An 8974-nucleotide genomic window follows, 5' to 3' on the forward strand; every position below is an offset into this window, starting at 1 on the left:
CCGGAGCGCGGGGACCGCGGGGATGTCCTGCGGGGCGACCTCGCCTCACGGACACCGGGGCAGCGACACCCCCCTGGGACCCCACAAAGCGGCCTTCAAGGGCTTTTTTTTTTTTTTTTTTTTTTGCTCCCCACGCAAAAACATCCAAGTGTCTTGCACCCGCAGCGGGGGAGTCGTGAGTCGTTTTTAGTCGCTGGGAAGGGTTAGGGTTAGGGTTAGGTTAGGTTAGGCCATTTGGAGGAAAAAAAGTTAAAAATCGCAATTAATCACCTAAATTTAACTGTCCTCTCTGGATAATCCCGCGCTGGGAAGGCAGATGCATGCTCAGCATCACCACACTCTCTGTTGGTGTGAAACAGGTACAAGTGCTGCAGGAGCCACCATGAACCCCTTTCCCACCCTCCTGAGATACCGCCGGCCAAAGAAGGAGGAGGACAAGGAGGAGAGAGGAGGAAGCAGGGCTGCGCAGAGGTCTCATGGTGGCCGGGGAGGCCAGCCAGGGCCAGAGGGTCTGTCCATCCTGGGGCAGGACATCAGGCACTGGTAGCTGTCACGGAATCATGGAGTTGTTTAGGTTGGAAAAGACTCACAGCCACCTACCTCTGCACCCCATTCCCAGAGAGAAGCTTGGGGTGGTGGCTGAGGGGGCAGGAAGGTGGTCCCTGCTGCCGTCCTGCCCTGCTGCGCTTGCTCCAGCCAGCGCTGTGACGGCCAGTTCATTACAGCTGCCCCACAGCACACACATCCCATAAAATAACTCACCAGACCTCACGCAGCTGCCAAAACAGCAGAAGAGACAAGGTAACACTTAAAGAGCTGCCTATAAATTAGGTAAAAATAATTAATAATACATATAATATATTAACAGCATTTCTGTGACATGATATGGATAATATACATTAATATATAAATACCTCACAAATAATTCAGAGTGTTTCCATTTCATCAACAATCACTGGCCAATGTATTTACTTTATGGTAAGGATTATACATTTCATTATAAATGGCTTGCTGGGCATGTCAGCAACTTTTACATCTCCATTCACTTTATTATTAATGGTTTCCTGAACAGTAATGGCATAATAATGCACACAATGCAGCATGAATATTTGATGTGGCATCTATAGTCTCCCATTTATCATTTATAACAGGCTACAAAAACATTATAAAACATTTATTACAAATTTATAGATCACTTTATACTAAAACAAAGTTGTGTTATAAATACATTATTAATCCTTTATGCCTTTTATAGGAATCCCTTGTAATAAGGCCTCGGCATATGTTGCTGCACGACCATAGCAAGAGTGGTGTGGTGAGGAGGAAATACAGCATGGTGAGCCTGCTCCCAAGTCCTGGGCGTGTTCTGTGAAGGAAAACAGAAACATCTGCACTCAAAATTAATCAGGCTGCCAAGGGACCAACCAAAAGAAACGTGGACTAACTCAAAGTTAGGTTTCTTCACCCCTCCCTCAAAAAAGGCACTTGGTTTCACAGGCCCGGAGCCCTGAAAGCTGAGCTGTCCCACATTTCCACACCACCTTCTTATTAGATTAATAAAATTTGCATAATTTACGAAAAGCCTGGCTATCAATGGGCAGCCCTTCCCATCCTCAGGTAACGTAGGGCTTGGTGAGAAATAAAGAGGGTGTGCTGGGTTTAGGAAATGTACTTGTGGGGTTTCTTTCTGTGAGTCCCAAAGACTGTTTAGCAGTGTGCATCCCCTGCCACGCTTGCAGTACAGCACTGGGAAGCGAGGAGAAGGAAATGGTGTTTGAAAACAGAGTCGTTGCCAGTTGCCGTTCGTACAAACAGTGAAAATCTGCTTCTGAGCACAGCTTTGACACAGCTGTACTTACCCCTTTCATATTTAATGGCCCAGATGGGGCACAGGCCAGGGAACGAGACATATATTTTTTAAAAATATATTTGTTTAATTGTTTAATGACAATCTGTCTCCTAACAAACCCGGTTAAGGAGTTGATGCAGTTCTCATTACCTCTGCTTTGGGAAGGGCAGCTGGGGCTGGGTGGCAGGGGGATGCAGACCCACGGAGCGGAAAGCCAGGCTGGACTTGGAGAGCAGTTGTGATTTCCTGTGGATCACAGGCCGCTACGTTTCACCTTGTCCCTCCCTCCCTCTGAGCCCTGGTTTTGACCGAGTCGGTTGAACCACCAAGTCATCCAGGCTTGCAGATGCCAGAAGAAGAAACTCGGGAGTTGCTGGCTCCAAGCTGTGCATCCCAAGAGAGGGACAGGCTGGAGGTACAGCCCTTGGTGCACCAGAAGAAGCAGGTCCATATTACACACTAAGGTGATTAAAATGACATCACTGAAGGAGTGTGCTAATGCTGTATAAGAGTATAAGTGCTGGGCCAGCAATGCTTTCCAAAGTACAAGTATCAGAGCCTTGGGCAGTGTTCTTGGTGATTAAAAAGAGCTCTGTGGGAGTTTACAGTTATGATGGGTCTTTAATGCACCAACAGGTAAACTAACAAGCACTGGAGAGAGGAGCGGGGCAGGAAGGGAGCAGAGCTGCCTGCACAGCTGCCTGCATATTACCCACAGCTGCTGTGCTGCCAGGATGTTCCTCATGGGATGATGGTTACAAATCTTGACTCTGGATTATATTTTTCCTTTCTGCAACTTTTCCTTTGAGGAGCCTTACATGTCCTTATCCTGTTTTGCAGACCCTGCCCCTGCTCCCTGAGCTTTTCCCCAGTGCTGCTGGGAGAGCTTTCCCACCTGTGAGGCATGGCTGGCTCATGGAGCAAAGCGCAGTGCCTGCTCCCCTAGATCCCTTCCCAAGGCGTGTTTGGGAGCTTGTTGGAGCAGCACACCATAGACATGGACTGATTTATTCTTTCCTACTTACAGACACTTTTCTTTCTCTTTCTCAGTACTTCCCAGTTCTCCTCCTAGATTCCAAACTGCAATGGAGAAATGCTGAGTGCTTCCTGACAGTTGTTATGATTAGTGTGGGATCACTCTCTGCCATCACCTCTTAAATTTAACCTGGATCCCATATGCAGCAGCATAGACTTTACTATTAGTAGAGAAAAAACCTTAATATGTGACTAGGACCACCCTAAAGCCCAAAGATAAACAACCAACATTTGTTAGCTTGAGGACTGGAAGACAGGAAGGGTCAGTTCCTTGTATCAGACAATGCTGAGGCTTCATGAAGCTGAAAATCAAGTGAGGCCTTTTTTTTTTTTTCATAAGAGAGAGTAACATCATAGAAAAATCACATCTTTTAACTATTGTGAGAAATCAGCTGATCAAACTGAGCTACTTCCTAATTTTGCCTCAGGCTGTGTGCAGGGCTGTTCACTCCCAACAATAGGAAGTGTGTGTTGTAGCCAAGAGCTCTCATACATTCCCGTGCCAATGGCTTGTATTAAATTGAGGGATTCAAAACAAGAAGGAAAAAGTATGCATCTCATCAGTAACATGCCTCATCAGCTCTCTCTTCCCAGAAGGCAGCCAGATTGACTCCACAGAGACAGAAAAGCCCAAAACAGGGAAAAGAAAGCCCCAACAATTTCACAGCTACTCACACAGAAATGCTTCTGCATGATAACCTGCCTCTCCTCTGAGTCGGACTAGTTTGACCTGCAAAAGTAGCAGAAAAAAAGTTATCAAGAAAGTCAAGTCTGAACAAGAATTTCCACTGAAAGAAGATGAAAGTGAAACGTGAAGTTACAGAAAAAGGCACTTTGGTACAGCTCTCTGCAACACATGCCCCTGAGAAGCTCATAAATGGTAAATCCTTTATCCTAAAACCTCAAAGGAAAAAAAACAGTGAGCATCAGAGCAAAGTGTGTCCTGTCTGTCACTCGAGTATAACACAATGCCACATCAAAACAGAAAAAAGTCCCTCCTGCCTGACAGCCAGATGATTTGCTGGCTTTCCTGTCCCCTGAAACAGTGAGGTGAGGGACAGGCTCAGAAAGTTATTTCCAGGCAACAAGGATGAGAGACTGATCACATCCTGCATCCCACTCACCAGGTGAGAGGAAAAATGAAAAGGCCATAAACAGCAGCTAGGTGGGTCACCAGTCCTAGGGAGCTAAAAGCAGCTCTCCAATAGTATTGGGAAGGTATTTATTTCAGAAGGTGATTTCCCCTTCTCTTCTGAGGAAGGGGAAACAGGTGGTGGTGATCCCCAATCTTTGCACTGCCATGGCAAAGAGCTCCCTCTGTCCTCTGGGAGCTGCAAATGTCACCTATTCTTATCAGAAAGAGAAAGCAAAGCTGTTTTGCTGATCAAAACTTGTTTGGAGCACGAGATTGAGTGAGGTGACCCCATGTTTATCAAGATATCACCACGGGAACAGGCTCCGCCCCAGAGCAGCAGCTGGCCTGGGCACTTTGAAATATCTATGTCTTACCAGTGGAGCAGAGTTTAAGACCTGTAAACCCAATAAAATTTGTTAGTCATTAACAGTGTGAACGTGCTGAAGCAAAAAAGCACTTTGCCTTTTCCAGGCCCATTGTGGACATGAATAAGTGAAGCTTCCTTTTCCTGGTGATGGGGGTAAATGAGGTCTTGTTTCACAGGAACACAAAGACACTTGCTCATCTTTCAGCTTACTGCTGAACCCTGAAATCCAGCTGGAACCTCATCTGGAAAAGAAGTTTGCTCTTACCTCAGGTTACTAACTTAATAGCAATAAAATCCTTGAGACAAAGTAACTCTAAAGGCCAGAACTTTCCACTTTTGCACTGAATTGATCTGACAAAGTACGAATTGCCTTGTTTTCACTCAGACCGAACCTGAAGCACTATGTGATTTATTTGGGGGAGAACAGGGACTCCCATAGAATACCTGTGATAGTACAAAACTTGGACTCTCTCCAGTCCTGGTCTAGCAGCCACTGGTGTCCTCCAAATCCATCAGCACCAGCTTGTCCTTGTGTTGCTGCCTGGTGAGGGGGGCACTACAAGCTCTGTGAGACAACTCGTGACAGATGTGGTTTGGGGTGTTCCCTTCACCCTTTGCTGAGTGCCCTGAGAGGTCTCACTCCTCTCCAAAGACATTCCCAGTAAAACTGTAAGCATCACTTTAGATTTTGAATCTCATTTCTGGTTTAAAAAACAAAACAAAACAAAACAAAACAGGGAGAGAGAAAGGGAGGTAATATTATTACTCTTATGGTATGTTTTCCATTATTTGCATAATTGTTTAATGCTAATAAGACAATTAGCAATTCTCACAGCTTAATAATTACCCAGCAATGACTAGCCTGTTGTAGCTTAATGAATTTTTTAATTGTTGCTGGGGGTCTTGACATTTTTTGCCCACTATCTCCTTGTGTTAGAGATGCTGTTCATGCAAACAGGGTACTGCCAGAGGTACAACACCACCAGCTACACAGGACAGGCAGGTATGTTATTAAAGAGGTCTAATTTTAAAAGGATGGCAAATTGCAAGCTCTAAATTCTGCTGCTGTAGGGCCAAATTATCTAAATACAAGGCGAGACAACACAGAGATCAGTCCACCTTAGGCAAATGCTACCCCTGTAGCAGCCAGGCTATTTAGCTGTTGTGGGGCTGGCTTTGACTTTCCCAGAGCTAACAAAAGTCTTACCATTTTTAGCGCTTAGTGAACTACTCCGCAAGTTAAGCGTGAATCATACTGTCCTGAACTGTGGTATGGCCAGAAGGAAGTTAATTGAGGGCAGGCAGGGGTGGGATTGTGTTTGTCACTGATGGAGGTCACAGATGAGGTTGGCTGGAGGAAGAGGATGCCAGGGCCCCAGAGAGCAGTCCTGGGAATAGACTCCACAGCCCACATTTACTCACAGGTGCCAGGTAATGGGTAGAGTTTTCCCGTCCTTTTTTATTTTGCACAAGACTCCTTGCATGCTGTTCCTTGCAAAGTGAGGCACCTCTTTATCCTTTTTTGTTTTTGATGTCTGGCCCAACGCTGGTGCCTTTAACTGTGAAATCCCAGTTGTTGGCTCTTACCTGTGCACCCCTCCCTGCTGTTGATGTAGCAGGTTGGGCAGATTTTCCTCTGAGCTCAGTGTTGGGACTCTTCCAGCTCCCCAATCCTAAGCATGTCCCAGAGGCAGTGGCCACTGATTGAATCTCCCTGACGCTTGCAGGGTGTGGAGGTGGGAGCTGGTCACCTCTGTGGGGAAGCAGCTGGGCTTTGGGAGCACCCAACCATGGGGTGAGGAGGTGTCACGTCCCACTCCTGCCAGTCCTCATCTCTCCTGCTGCACTCTGCCTACACCACACCACCACCTCCACCCAGGCATGCTGGGGCCTCTTCCCAGCCTTGATTCAGCTATTCCTGCCCCATCCTTTACAGGCAGTGCCCAGGGAAAGGGCTCTGCGATCCCTCAGCTGCTTCAGGGCTGCCCAGCTCCTCCTGGGCCCCCTTCACCCCCCAGCCCTGTACCACCTCTACCCAGTGCCAGCCACTCAGGTACCCAAGCAGGGCCAGCTGATGCACAAGGGTTGTGCCAGCCTTGCCCTGAGCTGGGTGCAGCCACAGGATGGAGAACAAACCTGAGGCCAGTTTTCCCTTCACTTCATGCCTCCCCTGCAGCTGGAATGGGATTCCCAGTGTATCTGAGCAGATAAGAAGCCTCCCCATGAGCCAGAGTTAAGCACATTCCCCAACCCCAGACAACAGCTCTGGCAGCCCAGTTCTGCTAAGGAAGCTTCTTGACTACAGGATATCATGGCAGAAAAGTGTCTAAAGCAGAGATTTTGCACCATTTTAAGATGTGCTGCCTGTAAGGCAGATGGGAACAGTGACTTGCACTGGGTGAGTCATGGGGGTCCCCGGGCTTGGCCAGGAAAGACCCTGCAAACCTCCTCACCACTCCTCTTTTGAGCAAGGCACCAGCTCCAGACAGAGGAGACGGCCCCAGCCCCCAGAAGGAGCCCAGCAGACCCGTGAAGGATGACACTGTCAGCTCAGCCAGGATGGGAAGAGAGAAGGTGCTCAGCCAGGCAGAGATGAAAGGTACAGAGCGCAGATTAAAAGGCGGGCAAGTGTCAGGCCATCAGTGCCGCTGTCACCAACCATTTCAGAGCTGTCACGGCTGCCTTCCCCGACAGCAGCAATGGGCTCCTGCCCTCAGCTGTCTTTGCACAGCCAGGCACCCCCTGACAGCCCTGATCTGGGTTTGGTGACGTGCTTCAAGCCAGGGCAACCTGCTTAGCTCCACTGGGTCAAAGCAGAGGGTGGCAGCAGAGCAAATGCATCGTGGGAACCTTCAGTACAGCAAAAAGGCAGAGAGAACAAATCAGAGATGACATTTTTTGTACTGGGAGATCTATGGGAAGGTTTAGCTCTGCAGAGTAACCCATGTTCTCTGCCTATGAATTTGTTTACTGGTCTCCCAAAAGATGATTGGTGGTCCTGCTAAAGAGATCCTTTCACCTTCACAGACACATCTCTTTCCACACTGCTCTGCAAAACCTGGCCGTCCTGGTCCGAGGGCTCGCGAAGTTGTTCTGCCAACATCCAAGAGTGTCCTGCTCTTCTGAAACAGCCATCCCAGAGCAGGTCTGCTCACCACAGGCACTGCCAAACAAACACAGTCGAATTTGGGTCCTACCATGCTCTTTGTTTTTGCCTGTAAATATTTCCAGCTGCAGCCCTGAAGCAGCATTTCTGGAAAGCCCCAGTTGCAGGGAGGATCTTCCCCAAAGCCCCACCACTCCATTTGACTCCCTGTCTCTGTGCAGTAACAGTCTTGAGATACTTTCCTTGCTCCTTGAATCAAAGTTCCTGTGAAAAGCCCTTTTTTCAGCCAGTCCTACAGGTTCCCAGCTGCTTTAGGCCCACAGCAGCACCAGCTACCTCCCTGCTCTGACAAACTGAGCAGTGTCTTAATGATGTCTGATAAGGGACTAAGGTAGAGGGTTCCCAGTGAGATTACTGGCTCCCCTTGGACAGGCGTTAATCCTGCTGTCACTGAGCCCCTCAGGAAACCCATTCCACTGACTTGATCTCCTTCAGCTGTTCCTGCACATAATTTATATGTGGCTAATTGCCACAGTAGTGGCTCCGGATGCGAAGCAGATGCTGCTGAGGAAAAGAGCATGTTGCATCCATAACTGATGGCTCTAATCTCTGTTTAAAGGCAGGGCTACTTACAGTTGATGGGAGGTTCAGATCTCCCCCTTTTCTTCTCCATCTCTCTGCAAAGCCAGCTGGACATTCATTCATGTTTTGACACAACAACAGAAGTGCTCAGCTGTGGTATTCCTCATGTGCAAGAGCAGACAATATTTCTCCACCCAGCCACTCACGAGGTCACAACTGTCCCTGCCACCAGCAAGGGGATACAGACTTATTTACAGCTACCTATAAAATTCCCCCAGGATCTTTGTCATGAGAGTACTACAGAGCTTCTCTGCTAACAAGTGGAGTGCCAGAGGAATAGAGACAAATGATGTGAGAACAAACTGGTGACTAGAATTAAGCGAGGCTGGAGAACAAACACACACAGCACTAACTCCTCTGGAGCAGCAGGAAGGAAGATGCCTCCTTTTCTGTCCTCAAATGACAGCTGGCAAATAAGCCATCACCCTTATCAGCAGTCAAAGACCAGACAGGAGTGGTCAGAAGAGTCACAGGGAGGAACTGGCAGATCCCAAAGAGGAAACCCAGCTGTTTGTTCAGACTCCACTGTGACAGTGGCCAGCTGCTGGGATGTTTGCAGATGTACCAAGAAGTTTGTTTTACTTGTTTCTAAACAAGTTTTCCAAGGAACCTCTTAAAAGTTGTCCTGTCAGCAGTTCACGCTGACCAATCTCATCCATGATACCCCACTGACCCCTCCAAACCTCCTCCATTTCCTGCACATCCTACAAAAGGCCAAGACAGCTCCGTTAGCTCTTGGCCATGGAGACAGGTCTTCCAGAGATCTTCTGTCTAGAAAAACAAGACTGAAGAACAGGGAGAGAGGGATGTCAAGCTACACCCAAGAGAGTAGAAAAAGGC

Source organism: Empidonax traillii, unplaced genomic scaffold (assembly GCF_003031625.1).
Source record: "Empidonax traillii isolate 1590-97213 ecotype Southwest subspecies unplaced genomic scaffold, ASM303162v1 scaffold39:size2480183, whole genome shotgun sequence".
Taxonomy (NCBI): domain Eukaryota; kingdom Metazoa; phylum Chordata; class Aves; order Passeriformes; family Tyrannidae; genus Empidonax; species Empidonax traillii.